The following is a 9,859-nucleotide window of genomic DNA, read 5'->3' on the forward strand; positions in this document are numbered from 1 at the left end:
ATACTTTGCTCCAGAGGAGTAGCACACTTAAATCTAACTGGAGGTATTTGAGTGTTTTTCAGTTTCACATATGGCTGTTGCAATAGGTATGAATCAAGTCAACAATAGTCTCGTCTACACAGGCTGCATATGTGTATTACACACATAGCCACCACTCAAAGTCGATGTGTGTGCTTCAAGTCGATTTTCTTTCATTTAACATGGGTCACAGCAGTGACCTCCACTGTGGAGCTGTGCCTCAATGCATACTGTGTGGATACTGAAGAAAGACTGAATCTACCACTGTGCTACTGACGTGCAGCTTTCACTTTGTACACACGGAAATAGACAAATAAAAGCCCAGAGAGAGATTACTGTGGAAATGTGGCAAAAGGAGTGAGAGGGAAATGTATAGTCAAGGACAAGCAACATTTCTCGAGGTATGCCATTATGAGGTAAAAGGTCTATACTCTGAGTTAATAAAAGAAAATGTAGTTTTTATTCCGACTGTTTGAGTTTCTCAACTGCTAATGTCAGTATTTCAGACACTTACAGCAAAAAGCATGGACGCGTTAGCAGATGTTTTCCCTAGTTTTTCCCTGGTGTGCATTATCTTGAAAAATAACAGCCATTTCCTTTATTATCACTTACTAAAAGAAACTTCAGCTCAAAATTCAGAGCTGCAAACTCTAATGATGTTCAAGCAACATATGTGTATGGTTACACACACACACGTATATGTATATATATAAATATATATATTAGGTCAGAATTACCGGTTAAGGTGGGATGATTCATTTGTGGAATTAACGGGTACATTTTTTTATAACGCATTAACGCATGTGCCCATCCCTGCCCCCACTCACTCGCTCAGAGCGACACACGCAGTGAGATCGGAGCTCGTTCACGTTAAGCAGCCGGTCAGTGACTTTGAGGAAGAACAGTGAAACCCAGACTCTCACAGTCAGGACTCAGTATTAAAATGAACAACACGCAGGCACGATCCGACACCATCGATTCATATGTTTGCTGAGAAGCAAAAAGAGAGCCACATTTTATTACTGTGTGATATGTTTAAGAAGATAGAAGAGAACTTAACAGATTATTGCTCCAACAATTCACCTTAATGTTGTCTTTTCGAGACTTGAAGGATACATCTCCTTTGTGCTACGCTATCTTTCATTCAGCAGGAAAGTTATTGCTCTTTTCTACGAAGAAAGGAGCAATAACTCTAAAACAGGCACCTATTTGATTATGACATTACAACATTTGTAATATCAACACATTCCTGATAGCATCACAGGATTTACATTAAAAGACATGGAAGATAGACATGAGCTGACTCTTACCCTAATCGGGATGGCTTACTATCCATCAACATGACCATCTTACCTCTCATATATAAATGCACCACTGCAGAAGGGAAGCTGGCCCATGTGGGATACACCGCACAGTGTATTTAAGAAAATGAAAGACCTCATAACTAAAAAGCCCGGACCAGCTCTATAATAATCAACCCCAGGAAAGAGCGAGAACTCCAAGTTGATATATCAAAATGGCTTAGGTGCAGGCTTACTGCAAGATGGCAATTAGTTATGCATCCAAATCACTGACTGACAGTGACGTTAACGCCGCACGGACTGAGAAACAGCTTTATGGTATCTTGTCAAGCTTTAAGCATTCCTGCCGTCTAACATTTACTTGTGGAGAGGAGCCAATAAAAGCTGAGTCTATCATGTGAAGAGTACACATAGAGCAGCACCTCACAGGCTTCAGAGGATGATTCCTCAGCTTTATGGGTACATCTTAGCCATCATCCACAAACCTGTATTACTACTGTTACTGTAGCAACTTATGTATGGAAAAGCAATCTCTGGTGTGTGGCAGGTTTGTGCTTTTTTCAATAACAAATGGGAAACCAACAATGTGCTAGGACAGCAGCTCACTGTGCAGTGCTGCATGTCAAGTTGAGGGTTCTCTTTTCGCCCAAAAAGTCAAGTAGAGCAGATTACACTGTGTGCACAATTATTAGGCAAGTATTTTGACCATATCATCATTTTTATGCATATTTTCCAACTCCAAGCTGTATAAACTTGAATGCCTATTGGATTTTAGCATATCAGGTGATGTATATCCTAAGGAGATTAAAACCTTATATCAAGGTGTGCATAATTATTAGGCAGCTTCTTTTCCTCAGGCAAAATGGGCCAACAAAGAGATTTAACTGACTCTGAAAAGCCAAAAATTGTAAAAAAAAACTTCCAGAGGGATGCAGCACTCTTGAAATTACTAAGATATTGGGGCGTGATCACAGAACCATCAAACGTTTTGTTGCAAATAGTCAACAGGGTCGCAAGAAATGTGTTGAGAAAAAAGGACGCAAATTAATTCCCAAAGATTTGAGAGGAATCAAACGTCAAGCTACCAGGAACCCATTATACTCCAGTGCTGTCATATTCCATAACTGCAACCTACCTAGAGTGCCGAGAAGTACAAGGTGTTCAGTGCTCAGAGACATGGCCGAGGTAAGGAAGGCTGAGACCCGACCACCACTGAACAAGACACAAGTTGAACTGCAAGACGGGGCCAAGATATATCTGAAGACAGATTTTTCAAAGCTTTTATGAACTGATGAGATGAGAGTGACTCTTGATGGACCAGATGGATGGGCCCGTGGCTGGGTCAGTAACGGGAACAGAGCTCCACTTCGACTCAAATGCCAGCAAGGTGGAGATGGGGTACTGGTATGGGCTGGTATTATTAAAGAGGAGCTAGTTGGACCTTTTTGTGTTGAAGAGGGACTCAAAGTCAATTCCCCAACCTACTGCCAGTTTTTAGAAGACACTTTCTTCAAGGAGTGGTACAGGAAAAAGACCATGATTTGTATGCAGGACAATGCTCCATCGCATGCATCAAAGTACTCCACTGCGTGGCTAGCCAGTAAAGGCCTTAAAGATGACAAAATAATGACATGGCCCCTTCCTAACCTTACCTAAACCCTATTGAGAACTTGTGGGCCCTGCCTTAATGGGAGATTTACGGTGAAGTAAAACAGTCAACCTCTCTGAACAGTTTTTGGGAGGCTGTGGTAGATGCTGCACAAAAAGTTGATCGTCAACAGATCAAGAAACTGACAGAATCCATGAATGGGAGGGTTATTACTGTTATTGAAAAAGAAGGATAGCTATATTGCTCACAGATTATTTTTTTGTGGAAATGTCAGAAATTTTATTTGTCAATTTTGAGTTGTTTATTATTCTCACTTTAACAGATGGAAATAACTTTGTTTTTCATTTAGTTGCATCATAATTCGGCACACTAATAGTTGCCCAATAATTCTGCACACAGATATTCTCCTTAGAAAGCCAAAATCTCACTTTTAATTTCTTAATAATTCACATTTGAGGTTTATTAACATTTTCGATTGGCCGAGAGCATTGTAGTTGTTCAATGATAAAATGAATCTTCAAAAATACAACTTACCTAATAATTGTGCACACAGTGCATGTCCGAGTAGCAATCTTATCATCATTTTAAAATGTATGTGCATTATACTTTTTTAATACCATGACTCTATGAAGCCCTAATAGTTGCAGGTGCAGTGATTGATCAAACACCCTCATTATCACATGCACTTGCCTTCCACTCGTCTGAGATGTGGGGATGAAGAGGCAGTGCACCATAAAGAAAAAGGATAAAAACAATAATTAGCGTGTGTGATGAAGTTTTGTGTGGAAAAAACTAAGATATAAATGCCTTTGAACTTGACTGATGATCTGTTGAACACATAACAAAGAGCAGAATTTACTGATGCAATGTCAGTTCTACTTGAGTGTACTTTATTTCCACTGAGATGAGTCTTGAAGCATGTTGTACTTTGTAAATTAAATCACTGGTTTTAAACTTGCTGCAATGGATTAAGTTGCATGGACTCAGAATGGTTTAGAAACTCCCTATCAACATTCACATACAAACCTCCATGCTTTATATAGCAGTGACATGAATATATGTTAGAATGGGGTTTACATTTTTTAATCTGCTATGCTACTATTGCAGATACGATTTGTGCATGAATCAGTAATTTGATGGTTAGGAAATGTAGCATCAACAATTAAAAATCGAATAACATTCCAATAATTCATCGAACAAATATGTCACATTTGCAGGTCGCAGTGTATATAACAGCATCCCAAAATGTCCAACACATGGTTCGGATTAAATCATAGTTTTTAGTCATGGATCAGGTCATTTTTCTGATTTGCACTTTCAAAATAACTCCAAAAAAGGTAACTGTGATGGCCACACCAGCAACCACACACACCCTGAAACTCAGTAACATGGTGGTAACCTTTCTTCATTCCTAATGCTTAGTTTGTTTCTCTCTGCACACGCACCCACTTCACAGATAAATAACTGGACACACAGATTTTGGTTGAATACAACATACTTTCGTTTATTTACATCTTTCTTTTCTCTGATAATTAATCATGTTTTCTTTATGTTACCAGTTCCTGGAGGTAGCTGGCCATTCATCCAATGGAGACCCAGCTGCAGCAGACAACATTAAATGGCTTTGAGCAGTAATTGGACTGGACCATGTCCCTTGTAATCATGGGGAGGGATATTGTTTTCATTATTTAGGTTTTTTGTCATTAATCTTGACTACTTTTTGATATTTATGTTTAATTACTGTTCCTTATTTAATATTATAAGGCCTTATACTGGGGTGTTTTGTTGTTGCTGTAGTTTGTTTTCAACGTTATTATGTTTAATTCTACCCCCCTTTTGTGTTTTGAGTGGCTTGATCAGCCACTATATGTGTTCCCTTGTGTAAGTTGATAGGCAGTTTTTTGTTGTGACGTTAACTTGGCTTAGGAGGCTAGTTTGGTTGTGTGACCTTTCGCGTTTGTGTTAAGGCAAACCAAATAAAAAAAAATGTTCAAAGAAAACTATCTGTGGCTCTCTGGTCTTCCTGTAGACAGTAGCACTCCTCAAATTAAAAAGTTCTTGTTTTGTGACACAGATTCATTGTATAGGTGTATACAGAATCATCTAAAGTTGTAACGTCAAACCAGACATCATTTTTTGTTCATGTACACACAACTTATTTGATTTAACATTTGCATGGTTATTACTTAAAAAATTACACCACGACACAAACTTTAATAACTTTATACTTTATCTACATTTGTATGCTTTCCGAACTGCGTGCATCGATCCGTACAGATTCACGGTGATGCGGTATACCCAACAAGTACATAGCATACAGATCAAAGCTCAGAAGAGAAGAGAAGGGTCCTCTGGTGAGAACTCAGCTGACTATTGAGAAACCCAATAAAGTTTATCCCGAACCCAGACCGCATCTGCCCACCAGCTCCCTGCAGTGAGAGCCAACATGAACTGGGAGTCCTGCCTCTTCTCGACAACAACAGAGGCCAGAAGGTCACAGCAATATGTCTTTCAATCACGCAGCACGGTGTTCAGCCCAGATTGGCTTTAATAAAGTTTAACGACTCGTTTACTGAATGGGCTAGGACTCCAGTGAAGGATCTGTCATGGATTACCAGGCTTTGTTCCCAGAGTATTTTCATCGAGGAACTTTGCTGGATAAGTCATTTTGATGTAAATGTCCCAACCCAGTCTCATCAGAAAACGTTCAATGGCAACGTTGGTCCACTTGGAACAACGTTACCATCTCACAATCTGGCCTCTCAGATTGTGAGATGGTAACATTTAGTCCTCCCATTGTTTTGCATTGGCGTGTTCTCACGTCACGTGACTCTCAAGCTCCCGTCTGCGGAGAGGAAAACATGGCGGAGATTCCCTGTTTTTTCAGATAAAAATATAATTTTGTAACTTAGTTTGGGCATAAAAATACATTCTGAAACCATTTCTAGCGAGAAATGTGCTCTTTGCTTCCACAGTCTTCAGCCAGTTCGTGCTTATGATAAATATTTTAATAGTTATCACGAATGTTTTTATCGTTGCTATGATGGTTGCCATGCCACCACGGCGCAGCGTGGTGTTTAAATCACAGTCCCTGCGTGGTGTCCTTCAGTGATCGTGAATGTTATTCATGTTATATAATAGTAATATTTGAGGCTAGATTACATCTCTAATGAGAAGGATCCTGCGAGTCTGTTTATACCGAGGCCGGCCCGAGTGCGCGAGCGGACCGAGTGCGCGAGCGGACATGACGTGTGGCTGTCGTAAAAACCCTATTTGTAAACAACCAGTCCTTTATCTCGGGGCTGCGTCATAAACACGGAGCGCTTGGAAGACCACGATGTCATCTTCCTTCTGTCAGGTAAGTAGTTTATTGTTTTTAAAGATCGTTACGATCTAGGGTTACAGTCCGAGTGCGGATAGAGTCCGTCAATTCACACTATGGACGCTGTTCATCAGCTAATACGCCATTGTTAGCCACATGCTTCAGCCCACGGTAGCCTGTGCTACCTGGGAGGTGAATACATGGTTGTGGAAACCAGTTCAAGACGCTTAGCTCATCATTGAGGGACGCTACAATATAAATATAAACATGAATTTGATTTATGAATGCTTTAGATTGATAAGGAGTGTGTTTCTCTACCATTACTCCACAATATCAGATCAATTTGGTTTAATGTATAGTATGCAATATGACAATAATATTTTCATGTTATGGAGTTGCGATTCATTTTATAAAACAATTGCTATGTTCTGTTTTTTAATCAAGGAGGATCAAAGTGAAGCTACAGGAGTTTCATTAACGTCAACAACTTGGACCGAACACTTTGTTTTGCTTGATGAAGAGCAGGAAGGGCAGCCTGGAGAGAAAGAGAAGCCGGGTTGAGCCCACTACCATCATCCACGTACCACGAGGAAGATGAGGGAGAGAAATGATCCTAGCATTAAAGAGGTACTTTTAAGTTATATACCAGAAAAACCACACTGAAAGAATTTTGATCAATCATGCTTCCCTGCTGTGATTGTTTAACTGGGAAAACAACTTTTTCCACAGGAAGGCAAGTAAATTTAAGGAATACATGTGCAAAGTTTTCCTCTGTTATGTATAATGATGACCCCCATCAAACATAATGTTAGCAATATTTACACCTTTTAATTTATACTGTTTATTTCTGTCTACATGTGTGAATTTGCCTTCATTAGTTTCAGAAAATAGCGATGATGTATCGGTCAGTGGGCGGCTGCACGAGACTCCGCAAACTAGTCTGTAAGCAAAGCAGACGAAGGCATCGAGGTTGCGGCCTGCCATCATTGTTATTTTGCTTAAGGGACTGAATATGTTTCATGCAGAAATATTAGCATTTCCCTTATATCTACCAAAACTGCTTGTTTCACAGACTGCAGTTTTGTTTTGGTCTGATGTGGTGTGCAAATACAACCGTATCTGCAATGGGTTGTGGGGCATTAACATTTGTAACTCTAATTTTGTTTTGACAGACTGTGAAAAGAACGTTGAGAACATCACCACTCTACAGGAAGACACAGTCCAGTAATGGGTGTCAGAAGTTCAGTAGTGAACGACAGGTACTGTGGGAAAATGTGTGTCATTGTTGTACAATGTCCTTTGACTCTGTTTAAACAAGGTCAACACAAAAAGGTTTGATTATAAACTGATATCGGTACGAATTCATGTTATTCTCCTCTTCACAAGAAACAAACAATCAAAATTACCTGCAGAAAGCCCTTGATGGACGCTTCAGCTGCATCGTCAGACTGGCCAGACAGCAAGATGCCAACTTTAATGCCAATTTATTTGTGTAACATTCTGTGACCAAATGTATAGATAACTTTTTGTAGATTGTAAAAATAGATAACCCATTTATTACAAAAAAACTACACTAGAATTACCGCACTGCGTTGTGTGACTCCGCTAACCAGTGCAGTGTCCGTCTACATATTTCTACATATTTTCTCTCATATAAATGACACTGTATCTCTTGACAACTGAAACCATAAGATGAGGTCAGTGTGGCCTTGACCTTTTTACTTTAAGACAAATACAAAGTTAGACAATCCGAAAACATGCAGTTATGCCTCCGGCGACTCGCTATTGCAGAGGCATTAAAACCGTAGTGTAGTAGATTGGATTTTATTGGTGTTACATTGGACATCTTGTATGGGTACACCAAAACATATATTTGGTTTCACATTCTAGATGGCAATAAGCAGAGTCATCAACTCAGGAAAAATATTTCTGTAGAAAAGAAAGCCTTGTATGTGTGTATGTATACATACACACAAACGCACAATTGAGATGTTTTTGTCTTTTATCATATATTCTCAGGCAGTACTGATCATTTACTGAGAGGGGACGTGAGGGCCTACTCTGCATGCTCAGAGTTCAAGCCCAGCAGGCTGCAGCGGGCCTGACATATTCTGGAACAGCAGCACAGTCTTTAGATGACTCCTCTGAAGATGAAAACATGGCGAGGTACTTCTCCACTGATGAAGAACTGTGAGGGCTGTGATTAGCTACACTCTCTTGCTACAATGCTACTCATGCTACTCCCTGGCAGCCTTAGGAAGGCATTAGCTTGCTGTGTGGTAGCTGTTAGCTTCAGCATTTTTAGTTTTTAGTGGCCTGTCTGACGTTTATGTTTAAAAAAAAAAAATCAGAGGGAACCATCTTCATAATTTAACACTATGGTTTGTTTGTGTCCTTCAGTTCTTCTGAAGAGAAGCAGTACAGGTGTGCCTCAGCTCCACGGTCCCTCCTGCAGCCTCCGCTCCTGATGCTAACCTCATGTCTCCATCACACCAAGCAGCAGACCTGGATTGACAGACCTTTCTCCAGAGCTGCCCCCTCCCTCTGAAACCCCCCTCTCCAAAACACTATTTGTGGCGTTTTTTAAGTCTTGTTTGCATGAGAATTGTTGATCATATCATTTCCAGCAGATGCCTTAATATAATGTTTGTGCACAATAAATGACATTGATCATAACATAATGGTATTTCCTTGCACTTCTACACCATGATATTGGCAGATAAGATGCTGATTACATTAAAGCAGTGAATGCTCTTCTTTAAGCAACATAAACAAACAATGATCCAATGGATCTGAAGTAGAATGGGCACATTACATTCTGTAGAGAATGCCTCAGTTATGGAAGTCAGAAAATAACTTTCTTTATCTGAGGTTCCAGTCATTTATAGTCACAGCAAAGCACACAGGTCTGGTTGTCTAAGTGGCGCCCATATCATTGTTTAAGATGTGTAACATCAAGTTTGTAGTCATTAGTCAAGAGTTCACCCTCTTGTTTACACTAAAATTAGGTGACCCAGATGTTTCACAATGCAATCTGATAAGGTCTTATGAGAAACATTCTTAAAATTAAAGAAATCAACACAGAGGATAGCAACAGATGACTTTTCACAGTCTGTCAAAACAAAATTAGAGTTACAAATGTTAATGCCCCACAACCCATTGCAGATACGGTTGTATTAGCACACCACATCAGACCAAAACAAAACTGCAGTCTGTGAAACAAGCAGTTTTGGTAGATATAAGGGAAATGCTAATATTTCTGCATGAAACATATTCAGTCCCTTAAGCAAAATAACAATGATGGCAGGCCGCAACCTCGATGCCTTCGTCTACTTTGCTTACAGACTAGTTTGCGGAGTCTCGTGCAGCCGCCCACTGACCGATACATCATCGCTATTTTCTGAAACTAATGAAGGCAAATTCACACATGTAGACAGAAATAAACAGTATAAATTAAAAGGTGTAAATATTGCTAACATTATGTTTGATGGGGGTCATCATTATACATAACAGAGGAAAACTTTGCACATGTATTCCTTAAATTGTATTCCTTCCTGTGGAAAAAGTTGTTTTCCCAGTTAAACAATCACAGCAGGGAAGCATGATTGA

The 9,859-nt window shown here is 39.7% G+C and overlaps 1 long non-coding RNA gene across 1 annotated transcript; it reads left to right on the top strand.

Moving 5' to 3' along the window:
- The first annotated feature begins 6,188 nt into the window (after positions 1–6,188).
- LOC128457187 (uncharacterized) lies at positions 6,189–9,332 on the top strand. Its single transcript, XR_008341913.1, has 5 exons — positions 6,189–6,286; positions 6,695–6,877; positions 7,423–7,509; positions 7,637–8,416; positions 8,651–9,332. It is a non-coding gene; the product is annotated as an uncharacterized LOC128457187 (long non-coding RNA).
- Positions 9,333–9,859: the final 527 nt, after the last annotated feature.

The sequence above is a fragment of the Pleuronectes platessa genome, chromosome 15 (assembly GCF_947347685.1).
Source record: "Pleuronectes platessa chromosome 15, fPlePla1.1, whole genome shotgun sequence".
In the NCBI taxonomy this organism is placed as follows: Eukaryota; Metazoa; Chordata; class Actinopteri; order Pleuronectiformes; family Pleuronectidae; genus Pleuronectes; species Pleuronectes platessa.